The sequence below is a fragment of the Anas acuta genome, chromosome 19 (genome assembly GCF_963932015.1).
Source record: "Anas acuta chromosome 19, bAnaAcu1.1, whole genome shotgun sequence".
In the NCBI taxonomy this organism is placed as follows: domain Eukaryota; kingdom Metazoa; phylum Chordata; class Aves; order Anseriformes; family Anatidae; genus Anas; species Anas acuta.
The window spans coordinates 9,688,745-9,709,599 of record NC_088997.1 but is presented as its reverse complement, the minus strand read 5'-3'; the positions used below and the strand labels follow the sequence as shown (position 1 = coordinate 9,709,599).

General features: G+C 44.3%; 1 protein-coding gene across 6 annotated transcripts in view; it reads right to left on the bottom strand.

The window, feature by feature from the left end:
* Positions 1–20,855, bottom strand: part of AUTS2 (activator of transcription and developmental regulator AUTS2) — a 756,836-nt gene that overhangs the window by 541,126 nt on the left and 194,855 nt on the right. The gene's annotated exons all lie outside the window — the stretch shown is intronic.

Sequence of the window (20,855 nt, the reverse complement as noted above, 5' to 3'; positions counted from 1 at the left end):
GCACAGTCAATAAAATGCACACATAGAATTTCTCCCCAAAATGTAGTCAATCACTGAAATATATTACAACAGCAGACGCTCCCATGACAGCATGGAAAGGATTAAAACACTGTTCTTATCATCTGTGAGTCTTTTTCTTCTCATATCAAAGCAGGGGACTAACCTTCAGAGACCAAAGCTGAAATAAATAAATAAAGATGCCAAGACCAAAGGTCAGCAGAGATTTTGACTTTATAAATTGACAGTATTGATAGCGCTGTCCTTGAGCACAAGTCCAGGAGTTATGAGAAATGGCTTTCATAACCAACTGCTACAAAAACTTTCCCTGAACTTTAAACTCCAATCCCTAGTGTGAGTAGGGATAACAGACCTTTATTAAAAAGAGAAGTTACAGCTTAGGGGTGTTAGTAAATACGAATCCTTAGTAAAAAGCCTGTGACAGCAGGTTCATTCCCAATGCCTACTGCTTTTGATCCCCATTTGTACCTTAACACGGCATTGTTGGTTCTTCAAAAACAAAACCAGATGGACTTCCTTCTATTTCCTCCAGATTTTAATGGTAAGGCATTGCAAAACACCATTATAGACATTTTTCAAGACATAAAACTTAATGAATCAAAATTTAGATCTTTCAGCATGCTAAAGCAACATTTTAGCGTTTGCCAATAGCAGGGTATTACATACACCCTCTCATTTAAGATGCTAAACCTATACATTGAACACTTTAACACCAACACATCCCACACTTAAAGTGCTGTATTTCTAGTCCCACTAATAAAAGACTGCTTATTTATGGCATACAAACGCGTTGTATGCTATTTCACCAACTTGTTTCTGTTTCACACTGATTTGAAGAATGTGGAAACCACGGGGCACGTTGGAGATTGAAGGCAGACCCAATTATAAACCTACCTGTATTCATCACAAAAGCACACTGTCTACTGCTGTAGCCACTGCCTTAATCTTCATAGTTATTATTATTTGCTCACATATAATGGCAAACTAAATACACATGTTTTCTGCTAGGCTTGCATCCTGTTGCAAGCATATTTAAACTGACAAAGTACAGAACAAGCCAGTCAGAACTATGCTAATGAAATAAATAACTGTTTTAAAACATCCTTTCTGTGGAAAGCCCTGACCCATTCATAAATTTCTTTCTAATTATTCTGTAGGAAATTATGTTGCCCATAAATATCCAATTATATGTGTGGCAGAGGGACACACACTGTAGTTCACACTCTAAAATGACTGTAGCTTGCCGCAGACAGAATATTCTCCTGTGTGCCTTGCAGTACTGGGCACTTGCTTACATTTGCTCTGGATCTTCTAAAGATGACGTGTACAAAAGGCCCAGTGCACGTACCAACACACAACACTGCCTTTTTCAAGACAACACTTCCATAACTGTGTTAGGAACATATGTTAAACACTACCTCCTCATATCAGAAGATCACTGCATTAAAAACCCTCAGCTATAATTAACCTAACACAACACGGGCATAGCTATCCATATATATCACATATATATATGTACGGTTTAAAGGCAGGTTACGAAACCCTAACATGTGAAAGTTCACAGTGTATGTTCCAAAGTTAACTCTGACCCACAAGACAAACTCTTTCAACACAATTACCACTAACATATGGGCATCTCCTGCAATTGTAATGTTTCTAATTAGGGCTGTATATGTTACACATGTTGAAAGAGTTTGCAAATATGTTTTGTGGTTGACAGTTAAGCTCAGTATTTAAAGTAATGTGAACTTTTGGGTGTTTACATTACATTTTCTGTAACAAATACATCATGTGCATAATAAACATACAGATGTGCACATATACATGTGCACAGTACTTTGTTTTAGCAGAATAAACATAAAACAGGTGTCAAAAATAGTAGAAAATCACAAAACAAATGCATTCACCAAAAATGTATTTCCAAATCCACTTCTGGTTAGCTATTGGCATCTAAAGACAGTGTTCAGAAGTGTTTCTGCTTTATTACTAAAACACTTTCTTTTCACTAGATACACATACGTATATAAGTGAGCTTCTATATGCTATTAAAATATGTAATTAACTTCTTAAATTTATACCAGTCTATTTACACACAACCTTTGCCACCAAAAGAATAGCATGGGCAATTCAAAGACTGAAAACAAAATTAAGTTAAAATCTTGGAATACTACAGCACAAAAGCCGCCAAAGTAGAGTTACAGAAAGGCAAAGTACCCACAACACACAGGCAAAGCACAAAAGTCAATCCTTTACAAGTCCAAAGCCCACGGCAATTAATTTTATTCTAAAACCTTATACAAATATGCCAGGCATGAAGATGCTGTCTGTGAATCGCAAATAGGGCTTTGCAACTCTGCTTTCAAAATCATTATTTTATTAGATGTCTGTACATCTCCCTTTTGATTTGCAAGAGCCTTACAAGATGTAAGAGAAGTACACAGACACATTTAATTGCTAATGATATTGTGTTATGTTTCAAGTTTCAGCATTAGCATCTCAAGGTAGAAGAGCATTACAACCCTTCCAAAGCTTTAAACTTTCCACAAACACATTACTGAGTTTCCCTTTCTAGGCTTTTGTCTCGTTTTCTCCCTTCAGTTCAAAGTAGTAAAATAACAAGATATCTCAATATTAAGATAGCTCGAGAGACTGCCTTGAAGCAAGAGGGACAGCAGAGCACCACTCGCACTTCAATCTTTATCAATAAAACACAGATGTCTCCAGAGTATGACTCCCTGCTTGCTCAGCACCGTGATACACCACAGTTTCCAGTTATACAAAAAGCCCTTTACTGCACTCAGGCTTCTTAAAAGTAGATGGAACTGGCTGTCTGAATATACCTTGCCCAAGGAAAGCTACCAGAGGGCAGGTGTAACAGCTTTGTATCACCTCTGTGCCTGTGGCACGGAATTCCACTGCCCACCTTGCTCCTGGGGACACAGCTGAGCACCCCCATGGCCCTTTAACACACCAGGGTCAGGCTGCTGGCAGACAAAAGCCTCTGCTCTTCTCTTCTTGCTCCAGACCAGGCCTGGAAGAACCGTAGAGCTTCTGAAGAAGAGCTGAGACAACTCAAATTGAGCAGGACGAGGAGCCAAACTGAAGTTCAGCTGCCAGGCCCCCAATTTACTGCGTGCAGACCACAGCACGTCCAGATGCAGACCAGCCCTCCAGCATCCTGCCCTTGAGGTGGTAAAATTAGGCACTGGCACACAGCAAGGTGTACTGCCCATGGCCCAGCAGTCTGGAATACCTCCATTTCAACAGGCTGAAATGAAAAGATTCACCTAAGGAATTAATTGTAAATCTCCAGGTTTTCAGCTCACCTATCATACCACGCTTAACGCAAGTTATACTGATTTTACATTATATTACAACTACATCTGACAGCTAAGGAGCGATCTCAGATACTAGATGGTGACTGAATCCTGAAAGGAAGCATCGAGGTAGAGGAGAAGAGCACAAAGTGTTTTCACGGTAGGAAAACCTGCAGTGTGAGCTGATTCCTTGTTAGACACCGGAGAATCCACGCAAAAGGAGAAAGTCTGTAGGAAAGCAGGCGGCACTGCATGTCTGGCAGGACCTGCTACAGGGAGAATGGGGAAGAAAGATGTGAAACAGCTATTCTTTAGTTACCACAGTTACAGTAGGTTTCAGAAAGAGAGACAGATAGGCCCATTACCAACTTTGTGGCGTTTCTCAATAGGCTTGAAAGAAAAAAAGATAAAACCATTCATCTACATCTCTTACTACACTGTTAACTGGTTACTCCACTAGAAAATACACCATTTCCAATCTTCAACTTGATACAGATTTATGAAGACGTTACAATCATTGATATCTACCACTCCCATCCAGCCACATAAAAATGTTTCTGTGCTTCTTAGACCATTAAAAAATCATCACAGCTGAATAATACATTAAGTAAGGCTGATCAGAGGCAAAATATAGTTTGTCACTTCTCTTGTTACTAATTTGCTATGGCATTGTAAAGGCTGCAGAAATTGTAATATTTGACAGCATGTGACCCAATAAAATCATGGTTCCACATTTCAGCTCCTCAGCCCAAGAGCTGCTACCCGAGGGGGTGGTGACAGGGAGCTTATGCTGCTTCTGCAAGCTTCACCCACATGCAGAAACACCTCCAGGTGATTGTGAAGATGCTTATCGCGATCACACTTCTGGTCCCAGTCCTGCAATCAGCCCGGCGTGTTTCGCACCCAGCGCCCAGCCCAGGTGGCTTGCCCACACCAGCGAGGCCAGCCGGTGCCAGAGCAAGGGCAGCAGGGCCTTCTACCGGCTTTTGGCGGATAAAAGACTCAACTCAGCTCACTGCAGAGCTCGGATTCCCGAGCAACCCCCCCCGTGCGTGCCACTCGCATCCCTCGGCTTCCTTGCACCAGCCCGGCCGGAGGGAGGCACCCGGAGGGGACCCGCAGCTCGCAGCGTCCCCAAACCCTCCCGGATGGCTGAGCCGAAGGGACGGGCGCTCCCCAGCAGAGGGCCCCGCATTTTGCCCGATCGGACCCGCAGAGGGAGCCCCAGCCCCGCCGAGGCAGCCCCGGACCCGCCGCGGCGGCGCCTCCGCAGCCGCCCCCGGCCGCGCTGCGCGGCCCCGAGAGCCGCCGGGGGGCAGCAGGGCTGGGGGGGGGCAGCAGGGTTTTGGGGGGTGTGAGCCCCGTGGGACATGGGGCATACAGCGAAAAAAAGCCTGACTGCCCCCGGGTTTATCAGTTCAACCCCCCCCCCTTTTTTTTTTTTTTAATTACATCACGGATTGTGAAGCCACTCTCCCCAGTGAGATCAGAGATCTGAAGAGGAGCACACAAAGACGTAGTTATCAACTAAATCACACCGCACGGAGATCTGGATGAGCAACTGAGGGCAGAAAACTGGGCAGTGCTCACAGTGTCCTAAATCGGCAGCAAAGCCCACGTGCAGGGACTATGGGCGGTGGGGTTAGCACCCAACAGGAGCGCTGCCACGGCCGTACACACTGATTTTGATGACAAAGTTCATGCAAAATGCCGTGGCACGGGGTACCCAGGGGGAGCAGATGCTGGCTGCATCCTCAGAAAGTCCACACCAAACCGTTGCTGCTCCACGGTTCCTACTGGAAGCACGTCCTCTTCCCTGCTCCAAAAGTCCTCTGAAGCTCTAGGAAGATGCTTTCGTTAGCAGGAGCGAGCTTCACATTGACACGAAAGAGCTAGGAGCAATTTCCATAAGATTACAAAGTCTTGTTTTAAAAAAACAGAAAGCTCTTGCAATTACTGACAAATGGCTCTGCATAAAAACTCCACCAACTGCTGTTTACCTCCATGCAGCCCAGCTAGCACGGCACTTCAATCAGGACATAGCCGAAGAGGAAAGCCAGAGTCCTCACCATGCAATACTCAAGCACTGAAGTCATTCAAATAGATTCAAAATACTGTGAAAAATCTGAACTCTGAGGCGTACTGGATGCACAGAAATGCCAAACCTCCTCCTGCTCCCCACTTGCACAAATTCTGCCTGATATCAGCAAAAATCATCCCAAACACTTTAAAAACCACCCCCTTTTCTTAACAAGCCTGGATAGAAGAATGAGAAAAAGCTTTCTTCATTTCTCCTGACAGGCTGTACAAGTCCCAGTTCAAGGGTGAAAGGAAGGACAGAGAGAAAATTGCTTTTCCCACCCATTCCAAGTCAAACACTTCAAAATGTATTCAAAACAGCTTTTAATTACAGCTCGTATGTTGGTATTGCTGCACGCACTACGAAGGAAAGAGAAAGCCTTAACGGGTCCATCTCACCTCTGGGCTCGCTCTGCCACTGAGCAGCCACTTAATGGGAGAAACGCTCAGCGGCACAGCCCCAGGCCCCTGGTCAGAGCAGTGCTCACCAGCCACATCGCCACACCACGTGTTTCTTCCCATAGCTCCTTCCCCCCAGCACTCCCTTTGGGATGTTCGGGATGATCCAGCTGCTGCACCCCACAGGGCTGGGCTAGGGGTAAAATGCAGGCACCTCCACTCCTCTTTGTTCCATGAGAACCTTTTAGCTCCATTGTGCTTGGCTCCAAGGCACCGGTTTTATCTTGCATTTCACACTTAAGGAAACCCAGCCGGGCCTGCCAAGTGCTGCAAGGTTTTCTGTCAAAACTTGGACAAGCTGAAAAGTTTTACATTCTTTTAACCATAAACCTTAAAGCAACTCAGACTTTTATTCCACTCTCAGCTCAAGTTTGAGTGTTTCATGACATTCAGCCAACTGGGCTCGAGTTTTCCATTTGAGGTTTCATTACAAAATCCTAATTCCAAACCAGTGTAATTAATACTTTTATTAATAGTATCTGCAGTAAAAGATTATAAGGCTTGGGAGAATGGCTCCAAGTGCAGTTCCTTGCCCAGTGGACAGCATGCACTCCAAAAAGGAGACCTGTCCTTTAATTCAACTTGCAAGAACTGTGTGCTAACAATAAAGCAAAGGCCTGACCTTTGCTGTAAGCAGACCCAAGCTCAGGGATCGTTTCCCAAGCTGGATTAAATAGGTGGTTGCTATACATATTACACTAGCAGCCCTTTAGTTGACACCAACTAACAGTAACAAGCAGCGGTTTCAGGCCCCGGAGCAGAACTGACTCGTGCAGTGCCACATGCAGCATGGGGCCCCCGGTCCCACCTGGGCATATTGGGGGGCAGGCAGAGCCCACAGCCACTGGGCAGGGGGAACAGAGCTGAGGACAGCACTTCTGTACCCTGATTCTCTCCCGTTTTGCATCACTCCATGCTCCTCAGCACACTTCTCTTGATGCTGTAACTCATGTCCCACAGGCCCCATGCTGCACTGATGCGGCACACTGCTCCTTCCGAGTACAGACGCTGAACTTGGACGCAGTCCTTGCGCCCATTTCCCGTACATTCCAGGCTGTCTCAAACCACGATGAGCTGGAGAGCGCAGAGATTGAATGCAAGCACTTAGGAACCGTGCCTCCCTCCCCGGTCTGGGCAGCACAAGGTGCAGCAGGAGTGTGGAGGAGGCCGTGGCTGCACATCGCCAGCTGTGCTGGGATGGCAACAACCCGCTCAGTCAGATTTCGGGGGGAGCCGCAGTGTGAGGAACTGTTACAGTGGCTTGTTATGCAGCTCAAATGTTTTTATTAACAGAAACGAGCAGAAGTTAGGTTAATAATCTGAATGTACCAACAGATGTTCAACAAATACTTGGCACTGCTGCAGCCAGCACAAGAAGGCGTTAAGCATTATCTTGGAACAGCCTGCAGAGCAGCACAACCCCAAGCAAAGCTCTCTTGTGCCAGGTGAGGTAAATACATACACAGAAAAGCCAGGGTCTCTCCAAACACAAACCCAAGGTGGACCACAGTACAAGTCTGCGGTATGCACAGGCCTGAGAATTCTGCAGCTCAGAGCAGGAAAAGAAATCATGCTTCCAGTGCGAGCAGGCACAAAGCTGGGGCAAGAAGGCCGGCATCCATTTCTTTATGCTGTAAGAACCAAACTTAAGACACCTCCTGATTTTTGTCTTGCTGAATTCAAGTTCTGTTCAAGTCCAACCCAAGTTCCAAGATCAGAACAACACATGAAGATTGTGGTTTTTTTTTTGTTTGTTTTGTTTTTTTTTTTTTTATTATTTTTTTGTGTGGGGGGGGGGGGGGGGGGGGACAGGGGTGGGTAAGGGGCTAGGGGTGGGTGGGGGAATAGCTTGAGCAGTGTTAGTCCAAGCACTTCTTTCCTTTTTCTGCTTTGCTGTAGGGGCAGCAGACCTGGAGATGTTCAGATCTGCAGACAGACAGATGTTAGACAGGAGGTGCACCTGAACGTGAACTGCGTGCCCTGCACAGCTGAGGTCTCAGACCCCTGCCACCAACACAACCACGGATGAGAAGCAGCCCCAGTGCAGCTGGGCTGCCTGCCCCTCCCTGAAGGCCACACAAATCCAAACCAGAAACATTTTGGACTAAAAGTCAACAGCCACAGAGGAAACTTGGGCCCTAAATACCACCAGTTTGTACTGACTCCCACATACTCTCAGCCCATTTGGCACCAGGACCAAGGCTAGCTGTGCTGCTGAGCAGCTTTGGCAAACGAAGCCTGTATTTCCAAGAGTAAAACTGGGGCAAGACAAAGGCCATGGAGGGGCTTTCTGTAGGTTTGCTGAGTGACACCGTGCGAACACGCCAGCAGCACCATTCAACGTTCTCCAGCTTCTCCTACACAAAGGAGCTTCACCCAGAAGCTCTGCCTGGTTGCAGCAGCACAGACTGCTTCACCTTTGAAGGGCTCAGTCTATACTGTTTGGATGACTTCATGCAGAAAAAGACACTTTCACATTCCAGCACAAGGCTTTAAACCGCACAAAAACATTTCAGAAGTACACGGCCCTGCACCTGGGGAGGAGCAGGAGAGAGAAGGCCCCGGCGGTGGTGCAACAAAGCTTGGAGCGACGCTGGACTCGTAACCGCTTTGTGTCAATAGCATCATTTTACAAGCTAAATATTTTTCTTGAAGTGTTAATCCAATCTAAACAAGGGGTTGATTCTAAATTAAACAAACTCCACTTTTATTGGTATTAACTAAAATATGCAATGCTAATTTCAGCAGGCATGCACTAACACCAGGCGCTACGCAGGCTGTGCTGTTCTCCAATGCAAGGGAGGAAGGAAATTTACTTACATTTCCTTTTTCTGAGGAAAACGAACTGTATTACAAAATCCACAGCAAGGCTTATTAAAAACTACACAAAAACAAAACAAAAAATCTCCTACACTTCAATGCTTTTAAAGAGTCTTGTTTAAAAAAAAACTTCCATTGCATCTCCACTTCTGATTCAATTTGCTGTCAAAGGTCATGAGCTAAAATATACAGTTTACGCTAAAAGCAGGAAGCAGGGTAAGTAATTGAATAACATCGGGAAATGGAAGAATACTGCCATTTTCCTAATGGATATAGTACAAGGTTTAGTCTCTCCAAATTGAATTCTAGGAGCTACTGGAGTAAGGGGTTTATTTTTCTTCAGCTTGAATTTTAGCCTACGAGGTTTAAAGAAATATCCTCGTGCAATCAAAAGGACAAAATAGCACAGCAGCTTTATTTTCTAACAGACAAAGATGATCATTTCTGCGGGAAAGAGAAAACCCCCATCAACAGCATCTTAAACAGAACTGGCATAGCAGGTTGGCTGTTTAATATACATGGGCTGGAAATAATTCTACTAAATCAGATCACTGAATTATTCATGAAAAACAGATTTTCGTGATTTAAATTAGAAAGATTTAAAATTACAAACCTTGCATTGCTATTGATAGGTAAGGTCTCTTTCCCCCGGTGAGACAGTACAACCCCAAACAGTTCTACTCCAGGAAATGCTTTATGATCACTCCAAAATAGCACGTGAGATGCCATGCCACTTACTGCTTCTGGAAATAACACACCCACCGGTACCTACTGTAGGCCAGTAATAGCATACGAGTAATAATTATACCAAAGTGTGCCATTATTGTAAAGAAGAAAGTTTGAAGGGGTCGTTTCCAGTATTTATTGAATACTAAAGTGCAGGATCATTTAAAACATTGCAAGCACAAGCCCTAACACTGAAAATAACATCTTTTCATCACCAAAACCACTACAATCCTTATAGGAAACATCAGACCAGAAATTTTACTTCCAATCTTTCAGAAGCATTTTGTGACCATCCACCATCCACCCTCCCCCTCTGGGTACTCTTACTAACCTAGCAATACAACGTCACTGATAAGCTGAAGGTGCTACAGCGCTTCCTGGTGGGTGTCCTCGTGCCACTCCGCACCCCACTCGCTGCTTTTCACAACTCCACCGCCGGCTGGAACGGCCACAGTGCTTTGTACCAGAAGCGATTAATATTCATGCATCACAGGTACCAAACCTTTCATCTGAACATCTCCAAACATTGCACAAAATCTCTGATTAAGCCTTTATGCCTTGATTAGGAATTGGTAGACAAGTTCTTTATGATTAAATATGATTTGCATACAAGATGAGCATTGGGAAAGGAGGCTGAGACTTGCCAGAGACCACAGCGCACGCTGCCAAGCGGTCCCAGTCCTTGCTTCCCACCCTGACACTGCTACAAATCACACTCTTTCGGGGGCTTTATATCGTGACATTGAGCGACCGATGCAGGCTGGAGGATGTAGTGCCTTTATTCCGAGACAGTTATATTGTTTTTTGGTAGAATCCCAAACTGAACTGCAGCAGCAGTGTCAGCAACACTAGAATTTAACAGTGGAAGCACATGTCAACCCAGACCGAAGTCTCCATGCCCAGCTCCCTTTTACCACCACAAGAAGTGGAACCACCCAGCATCAAACCCAGCAAATCCAGAGCAGGACACCACCCAAACACAGCCATCATTCAACAGCAGAACACTTCATCATCAGTATGCTATTTCTCAAATCCAAAGCATAGAGCTCTTGCCTGGATATTTACTTATTTTCTTAAACATATGAGCCATTTCCTTGCTATTTCACCTAGCAAGCCCTATTGAACAACTTCTATAATTAACATCAAAGCAATTTGAAAGCTGCTTGACTTGCTAAAAGCCGGTAAACACGCAGGAAGCAATAAGGGGTTTTACGAGAGAAGAACATGTGTTAGGGGGAGGGGAGATATAAAACATTAAACAGCTTGATTAGTAATTTTAACAGAATTTTCATTTTTATTAACCCTCTGCCTGCTTTGGCACTTGATTTGTTTTTATTTATAGGAAGAGGAGACTTTGTTCAGCTTCAGCACAGTAAAAGCTGCTCAGAAGGCATCTGGAAATGGTGAGCAGAGTCCGCACAAATCAGAAAGAACCTCAATTTTCCTGCACCACACGTTTGCTGCTTCATATGGCTTTCAGAAAATCCACCTGCTTTACGAGTAAATATTTTGATTATAATATTTACACAAAACCAACCTGAAATATGTTTTAAAGAAAACATATTAAACACCAGTTTCCAGTTCTACCCATATTCGTAGCTTTACAAGTTTTTATTATGTTAAGGCCTTCTTTAGCTTTGAGAGCCCGGGGGAAAGATGAGACAGGCACAGCCCTGACTACATTTGCTGAACAAACCTGAGTTCTTTTCTCTCGTTTCTCTGCTCATGCAGAAAAAAGACATGGTTAAGGGAATTCACCATCAATGTGATTCTTGTTTCTGTAGCAGGCAGGTTCCTCTGGCTAGTTTTAACTGCACCAACTGAAGGCAAGTGGGCAGACAGGATGCAGGAGCTCCGAGACCAGAGATTCAGCTCCCTGCTGCCTGAGAGCCTCCTGACATACAGTTTTCCTTTTGTGTGTAATCCAAATCAACTCGTGCCTGCAAACCTGCCATTGCCCTGCTTGCTTCTGCCATGGCTACTTGCAGGATCTCACCAGACCATGGGTTGGAAGCTTAACTTCCCACTAGCACTAATTTATGCCAGTTTATGCCCATGGTATCTTCTGCCAAACTTTTCCCTTACCTTAAATAGATCTTGTGCCTCACTGATGTTACAGGACAGCAGCCCACCCAGGACAGATTTAGAAAGGCTATCATGCTATTTCTGCTTTATTTTGTTAGACTAAAAGAGTAGCTTTCTTCTAGTGTCTTCCATGCTAGGAGGAACTGTGATTACACTGTAACAGCAATTCGTTAACTGGAGAAAGCATAGAAGTCAATTTTCTTGAAAGCAGATTACCACAACTACTCACAGAGGTCAACAGCACAAGAAAACAGAGATTAGGAAAGCATCTCTGACTAAGAACGTGCTCATATGCTGTCCAAGGGGGGTACAAGCACAGGACTTCAAGGAAGCCTGTTCAAGTTGGGGTGACACACTTGTACAATCTTTCCAATAAACAATACAATACAAAACGACAATCCTGAACCATATCCCACAATGACTTCTTAATAAATACCATAAAATTATACATATATCAGAAGAATGTATTTTGACATAGCTGGTATGGAGCCGGTATGGTTCTACCTTGGAAGCAAATGTCCAGCAGCGACACTTGCAAAACTGCAGCAACATTTGCAGCTGATCTCCTATTAAAATGTTCTTTTCTTTAGCAACAGTAACTTTGCATAAGGGTATCTCATTTGCACTCATATAACCTCACTGTATTAAAACACTGAGCAGAGAAAATTGTTCTTTGGAAAGGTCAGGACAAAAGGACAAGTTTGTTTTATCTGCTTTACGAGTCTATGGCCTTGTGTAGTAATGGCCACAGTGTGTTCTTAACCGGCAACGCAGCTGATTCAAAACATCCCTTTGAATTATTAAAGAGTACAGTGAGCTCAGCATAAAAATTGAAGCTATGTCACACCTTGCTAATAACAAACAGAACTGAGGCCGTTCCAGCAAACGTGGTTCATTAACTATGAAAAAGGGTCAAACACAGGAAAGGGGAACTCTATTTAAAAGGTTTGTTCCATTTCAGTGGGCTTTGGTACAAACAAAAAAATGCCTTATTTTTATAAAAATGCAGAATTCTGACTTGGGAATCCACAGAAAGCAGAGAACAGCCCCCTTGGGGCTGCAGAAGAATCGTTGTTCTGAGCTTTAGGATCACACAGAGAGGTTGTTTTTGCCGAAATGAAACAAGCAGCAGGATGGTTGGCAATCCACTCACCTGCATGGCCAGGGCTCCAACTCCAGGATGGCGCCGCAGGCCCTGCAGGCCGCACAAGCTCCGTACCTGTACCTCACGTGGCTTTAGCTCACCAGGCTGTGGGTAACGCTGCCACTCACTCTTCCATTTACTTCTGCTGCTCACACATCTCAGCCACACTGCTGCTGCTCAGGCCTAGGGAAGCCACAGCCTGCCTCCTCTTCAGACAGGCGGTAACAGGCCAGCTGCAAAAGCCTCACTGCCCTTCACTTACAAAGAGACAGGGATGCATCCTGCTTCCATAATTCAAGAAATCACCTGATTCTCCAAACACATGGCCTAGATCCATGCCCATGACACAGAGTTACAGCGCTCTGGAGCCAGACCTATGCTACAAGGGCCGTACTCACGTCCAAGCACCACGCCAGGGCCCGACACCCCTCCCGAGGCTGCCCCACCATCCCTAGGCCCCAGTGCTTGCACCGCAATTAAGTGTGTCACTCTGACACCTCCTCCCTCTGGGAGCACAGAGTTTGTGGGGAAAAAGGAGATAAGCAACATGTCTTCAACACTTGGCTCTTTTCACTACCAACCTCAGGACGAACTGCCGTGCTTCCAGTTAATAGGCAGGCAAATCTACAGGTCAGAAGCCTTGCCTTGGATTCAAGCTATTTAGATAACACCAAGTGTGTCTGTATGTGTACATATATATTTTTTTCCTTCTACATGCCGTAAGACATATTTTTTAATTCAATATGGTCACTTTATTACACTGTCTAAATAACAAATTCAACCATCACTTAAACTAGAGTCTAATTTATCTCCAAGCAGCCTCAGTCAAAATTAATTTTTTGCTTAATTCCTTCTTGGTAACATGCTTAGGAACTTTCAAGACAGCAATTGATTGCATCACACATTTAAAATATGGTTAACTTCCCAATACAGCACATTTAATAATCATTTAAGTTTTCAATTAAAGTAGGGTGCCAACATTAAAAGGAAAAAGATAATCCTGGGAGACAATAACTGCTCCATGCACAGTAATTTTTTTTTTTCTTTTTTGCACTATTATTCTCAAGATACCTAATTGATTAACATAATTAGGTTAACCTAAAAAGCCACTGCTTCTAATCTTTTTTTTTTTTCCCCCTGTTTGGAATTTGCTGAGAGTTCCTGCTACACTCGATGCGGGGAGCGAGTGGTACACAAAGCGGTTCCTTCTCCCAGCAGCACTGCCTGGGCTGCAGCAGGGTGGGGACAGCCTGTCCCCAAGCCCCCACCTCGCAGGGACAACCCAGTCACACCCTGTGAGGTCCCCCTGGCAGCTCTGCTTCACAGCTGCATGAGCCAGAGCCAAAACACAAAGTGAGATGCAGCAGGATGGATCACAAATCAGTGGCAAAATTTGCATTAGAAATAAAAACATGCCAACATCGCTCATTTTCTTGCAAGCCTGATCACCCGCAACACAACTGCGATGGGAGAGGAAAGCAGATGAGCAGAGAAACCCTTCTGCCACATCCCAGGTGCAATCAGCTCACAGTGCAGGCTTCAGAGGAACACAGGAGACAGTAATATTCCACCACTTATTCCCAGACACGACCTAAGGTCTTCCACACCCCTCCTTAGCTGCACAAGCTCTACCATCTAGAGTAACACTCTCCAAATAATTACACGTGACCACATCAGGAATGAACACGTACAACCAACTCTTGCTTAAGAGACCATCCACCCTACCAAACCACTGATATTTCAGCCAGAATGGGCAGACACCAGACTGTGGCCAGGCTTCAAGCATACACTCATCTGTGCCTACACCACAGCCTGAAGATGCAAGAAGCTCGTGCTTGTTAGCTCCCACCAGAGGCCCTGAACAGAATATTTAATGCAGGAGCATACAGATAGGATCAAAACAATAGTGTATTATTAAACAATTATCACAGGGCTGAGTCAAAAATGCAAGCATTTTCTAATCCAGATTCAATAAACAGCCCTGGGATACAGTTTCTCTCACCTCTGGGCACAGATACTCATGCACATGGGGAAAATGGGGGCCTTTTCTTCCAGAGGTATCTGCCCTGCAAGTGAAACTCTCCACAGAGAAGCCATTTTGAGTCCATGGGATTTCCCAATGTGTATTTTTAACGTATTTAGCAGGGATAACATCCTTAGTAATCAATTTGACTCACGATTACTATTTCAAACACAAGCTCGTACCCAGATGAAGGAAGCGCACTTTACATAGCAATATATACAGAACAATAACATTGCCAGATGGTATAATACTGAACAGAATTAATTTCACACATGATGTTTTCAAGGTGTTAAAATATGTCACAGCTTCTGCTAATAAAACATCTTCCTCTTCCCTCCTCCTTTTAAGAAAACGCTCTGTTCCCACCAGCCTGCATTTTACATTATATGTGTTTTCAATTCTGATAAGGGCAGCTGATTGCTTGCAAACCTAATTACAGTCAAATGAAAGTCTTCCAGAACCATCATTAGCAATTAGGACCCGCTGGATTTGCAGTGTATCATTTAGAGAGGTGTAATTCAATAGCTTATTGAAAAATTGCAGGTGAAACTGGTGATTATAAGGGGGGGCAATGCCTGTGACACGTCACTGCAGGCAAATCTTTAGTGAAGTGGCAGCTCCTCGGAGCGGCTGATCAATGAGCGCAGGTGTTTGCTTCGGTGTGCCACGAAGCACGGCTCATCGCGCCGCTCAGGAGATGTTAGCAGCATCCTGTCATCCCTCGCTCGGTCTTGTGAGCAGCCCTGGATCTCACATCACGTGTGTGCTTTTTCAAGGAATCCACGGGGCCTCTTCAGGAGCTTCACTAACCCTGGGGGGAGGCACAGCGCTGAACAGGCTCACAAAGCAACACAATTTTTGAGTCCTTTCTCCAGAGGCCAGCAACCCTTTCTGCGCCCACTGAGCTCACTTCTATTTTACCAGGGCTCAGAAGTTGTTTGGACGCCTTCAAGCAGCTGGGTGCCTTCACAGATGATGTGCTGGATGCAGTGACTGCGGGTTAAGTGCAGCTGGAGATTTGTGTGGCCTCTGAGCAGAAGCAAGCAGCAGCTGAGAATCACAAAACGCTTGTACTTTGAGCGCTGTTTGAGCCGACAGAGGTTTCCGAGGGGGAAACAGAGCAGCAGCCGAGCTGTGGCCCACACGTCCTCTCACGCAGACACCCACACACTGAGCACAGGCAAAGCAAAGCACGACGTCCCTGCAAGGGTGATGGAGCTGCAGGCTGGTAGGGAGCGCTCATTTGATCCCAGCACAACGATGGGCTGGGTAATGCTGAGCCAGCAGACACAGACAGAGTCCCCTCACCCAACAGGCACCTCTCTGGGCACGTTCTCCGTAAAACCCCTCTGAAAACCCACACTGACTAGCCTGGGCCCAAGCACAGCTCTGCTGTGCCCACACCTTAATCCCACTCCAGCCCCCCCCAAAGCCACGCTCCTCCTCTTGCATCCTGCAACACCTTGGCTGCTCTCAACAGCTCTGTGTTTCCCTTCATCACAGGAGCACCTCCTCCCACATCATTCCATCCACTCGCACTGCCTATGCAGCTCCAAAGCACAGTTACCAGAATATTACCCTTTCTATAATTTGATTGTTTCCATAATTTCATAGTTAGATTTTCAAATGAAATGCCTTTAATAAGGTAGATTGGCAAATCCAAATCAACGTTCCCCTTGAATGACACGAAACCAAAGCTCTGCAGACAAAGTGTCATTAGAACAGCGCTCCTGCAAAACCCTGTGGCTTGTGACATTTGCTTTGGGTTTCTTCAACCTTTTGGCAACACTTGCACATATCAAACCATGCTGTGTAGGTTGCAACACAAACAGCAAACCTAGTAATTTCAAAGTGGCTGTGCTGGTGCTTGAAATAAAAAAAAATACCACTCTTCACAAACAAGATGGAAAAAAAACATCATCTCAGTTCCCACTTCTGCAAGGCAGGGCTGCTGCTGACCTTATGCCAAGCCGACACCACTCCTTGGGTGTGCGCCCCATGCCCTGCATGTCAGTAACAGTATTTTCTTCAGCTCCAACCAGCCCAAGTGCATGCAGCCCAGCTTGCAAACCCCTCTGCTGTGCTACCTGAGTTATTTTCAAGGTCTGGGTTCTTTCCTGATCTTCAGCAGTTTTAGTCACTTAAATCCACCAGCTGCTGGCGAAGTAACCCCAAATCACAGCAGCTGTGTAAATGGAGACTCAAGCTTTTGTCACTCATTATGGGTGCATGCATGTTTTATATGGTATTTCCAAGGTATCTGACCTCGAACTGTACCAATGTACGTGCGTTTTTTCCCTTGCTGCTGCACAAAGCTGCAAGTTGGGAGTCAAAAGAAATTAAACAGTTCTACATGGTTGCCTATAATACTTGTAGCTGCTATTTCACTCCCAAAGCCCACCCACAATTTCATTTTCAATTAGCAGCTCTTAGAAAAGCAGTAATGAAAGCAGTTGCTAAAGAGCACTCAGATGTCATTGAGAGACTGCAAACCCAAACTGTAAATAGCACATTGTAAATCGCTTGTCACCACAGTCAGCTCTCCCTGGAATCGCGCTGCCGGTGACAATCAAACCCATCTGCTCAGCTCCCGACCAGTGTCGCCACAAACCGCACCGCTCGCACCCACCTCCCGCTTCGCACTCATTACCTGCCATGTACAGGCTTGTCTAAGGACGTGCAAAAGCCATTCCTGACTGCACGCGTGATTAGATGTGGCTCACGCAATGCCCGTTTCACCCTCAGCACCAGGGGTTCGCTGCACTACTGAAGCGCACGGGCACCAGAGGACAAGTGTGCTGCAACTGAATCCAGAACAATTAGCGACACGATGTTTGCAGGCAGCGGGGACAGGAGGAGAGCTGCCATCCAGATCAGCCATCAAGCCTCAGCAGTCTCAAACTTCAGATGTATAGATTCAGGGCCAGACTGCCAAAGGCATCTTGGACTTGATTCTGAGAAGGAAAAGCTTCAATACTTCCCTCCCTCTCTCCCCTTTAATTGATTTATGTAATGGACTACCAGGTTAATGCTAATGCACAGTTCATAACGCTTGTAGTTGATGACTGTCAGATTCAGAAATACATGGGTCTTCTGCTGCTGTTCTTCTCATCTTCCCTTATCTCATTGAAATCTACCTCTTAAATCATCATCTCCCCATCACTGCTTTTCCTGCCTTTATTCATTTTCTGCCCCTCCCTACCAGCCCGTCTCCTTCCTTGTGCTCACACGTCTGGGATTGGGACTCAACCCTCTGCAAGTGGTTTGGGATTCCACCAGTTATGGTAGAGCCTCACAGCATTGGTCTCCTATGTAAAACTCGTACATAAACCAGCTAATGCACCATGGGCCCTGCGTGCTGATCACTGATGTACAAGCACAGGCCAAAGACAATCCTCTTCCACAACAAGGTATATGAATCTCCCTGCAGAGGTGATAAAAAAAGCAACAGAGGAAATGGTAGAGGCAGCAAGTCAGTGTATTTTCTTCTTTCTAAAACACAAAATACCGATCCTTCCCTCCCGCTATCAAAACACTCATCTCGCCTGCCACAACCACATTCAGTGTTTCTGAGCACAGCCCATTCTGCTCCAACCTTGAGGAACAACACCACATTAAAAAACATTAAAATTTTGTGCCACCCTTTTTCTAATTTAAAAATGTTCACTTCAATGTTTCCACGTGATTTTTTTTAAAAAAGAAAATACATAATAACATGCCATCTACCAATTAATGTAAAGGAAATTAAATTGAAAATGCTGGAGAAATATCCTGATGAGTCTTATGTTTGCTTAACACCAACTAAAATTTCCTTGAGGTATTTGATACGTACATTTATAAAAGCTCACAAAGCAGAGTTCAAAAGTCTTCTTTCTAGTAAAATATGAGCCTTAATTAACCTATAGTTTCACATTTTCTGGATCTCAATAAACCTGTAGGCATTTCAGCATAGCTGGATAAATACCTGCATGAATACTGCAAGGGTTTTTTCTGAAAACTAATTAACAGTCCTTCCAGTAGCCGACTTCAACTAAATCTGTTTGATGAGAGAGCTTCATACTGTAAATCCTGCATCTGAGAGTTACTGCCAGCAGATAACAGATTTCACAGAAAGGCGTATCAGACAGGACTGTTAACTATTGGTAGAATGACAAACAAGATCTCCAGGTATAAAATGTTCCCCAACAGGGACAGACCACAGCCCAGGCTGCGTGCCACCACAGGAATGCAAGTTACGGCACAGATTACATCCTGCTACACAAGCCTAATACTCACATGTGACAATTCGGGATTTCTCTGGGGACAACAGGAGCAAGATACATTGCTTACATCTAAAATACAGAGCCTTACTATGGCAAAGTTCCCATATATATCCAGAAGTTTACTAAATTTAGATTGGCTTTAGACCTTCCTACTTTGCCAAGCACAAAACAGCAGAGGGTCCAGTTCTTGACTAGTTCTCATCTGACAACCTTGACAAGCAACTTTACTTCCAAGCAAGAACATGGCTGAGAGTCATTCTCAGAGGAAAGATGTTACGTGATCAGAGGAGATAAATCATTATCAGAACTCATCATGCTCCTCCTCTTTTCAGGGTCTCTGCCAGGTGTCTTTAAAGAAAAGACAGAAAATACTTACCATAAATATATATAAAGGTTGTGGGTGTGTCTTTTCAAATAAGCTTTATGGTCTTTCCCATGACATCTTTTTTTCCCTGAGTCTAAGTGCCAAAGCCATTTGGATTTGTCAGCACCTAAACTGTTTGAGAGACTAAAATGTTCTTATCTAAGGAGCTGTACCCCTACCAAACGTATTAAGTTTATATTGAACAAGATATTTTATTTCCTTTCAGCCTTATCCCTCAGGAATTAAGCAGAGTACTCAGATTTATCAGCTAAAAGGAAAACCATTTTCCATGACATTTGTCAACTCAATACCTTCCAAGCCAGCGTATATTTATTCTTAAAAACATAACCTCACAAATAACCTCCATCAGCAGCTTGGCTGATTCCTTCATTGCTTAAGTACCAGGCAGAACGGTTTCACCTGACAGTAGGCTACGCCAGGGGAATCAAATAGTGCAAAAAGTCAGCTTTTCAGAAGGCCAGTTCCTACTACACAAAGCAGATATATTTACCATTTGACATACTGAAAAGGAACAGAGTGAAGGAGGTGTAGGTGAACACAGAAAACAGCCAAGGAAATAGAGCAACCTTCAGTAACTACTTACAGCCATTGAATCAAGTCTCTACAACAATTTCCCAACATCCCTTAGAAATACAAAATAAAATTGGCAGAAATATCTTTTACAGGAGTGGGAGCATAGAATAGACATTTTACAATGTGCTTGCACAGCTGAAGTTCACTATAATCTATTGTTTTACTTTATATGCACGATAAGCTTAAAAATCTGAAAAACCTTTTACCAGCTTCTGTAACTGATTATCAAAGTTGAACATAAGTCAACGAACTCATCCTTCTCAAAGTTTTTTCCATTTCCTTGCGCTCACACAAAGAGAAGCAGTGAATTGTCACTATTGTCTATAAATTTCTCTGCAAAGCAATGTTTGGCTTTCACCTACCAAAGATGACGATTCATTCAAAGAGTATCAACTATCTCCATTAAATGCATAAATTTTGGATGAAGACCCATTGATATCATTCAAATTTAGGCCAAAGGTGGCCTCTTTATTGTTACTTTAGACTTCAGTTTTGCAGACAATGAGCCAAATGACCATACAGGAACACGCTATGCTTAAAATGCCCAAGCTCTAATTTAGTCTTCTGTATATAACCAATACACAAGAGATATCAATATTTACTCATCAAAAAAGCAAAACAATTATTCTCAGAGGAATTAAATTTGCCACACTTTTTTTTTTTTTTAAAAAAAAAAAGAGCATAAGAAACACAATGCTGAGACCAAAATTTCCAGTATCAAGCTTTGTAATCATGGATGTTACATGCCCATTTGCCACACGTATACCTCAGCTATAGCTGTCAGATATTGCCAGTGTTGGGAAGGTAGGAAGTTCTTGCTTACAGGTGGGTGATTAGTAACCCAAAAGATCTCACACTGGTACCACTGACATCCTACAAATGAGCTCCTTGCACCTGTAATCAGCCTTAAGAGTTTTGTCTTAATTAACAGCTGCCCGTCTCACAATTCTTTCACCTTGCCCTT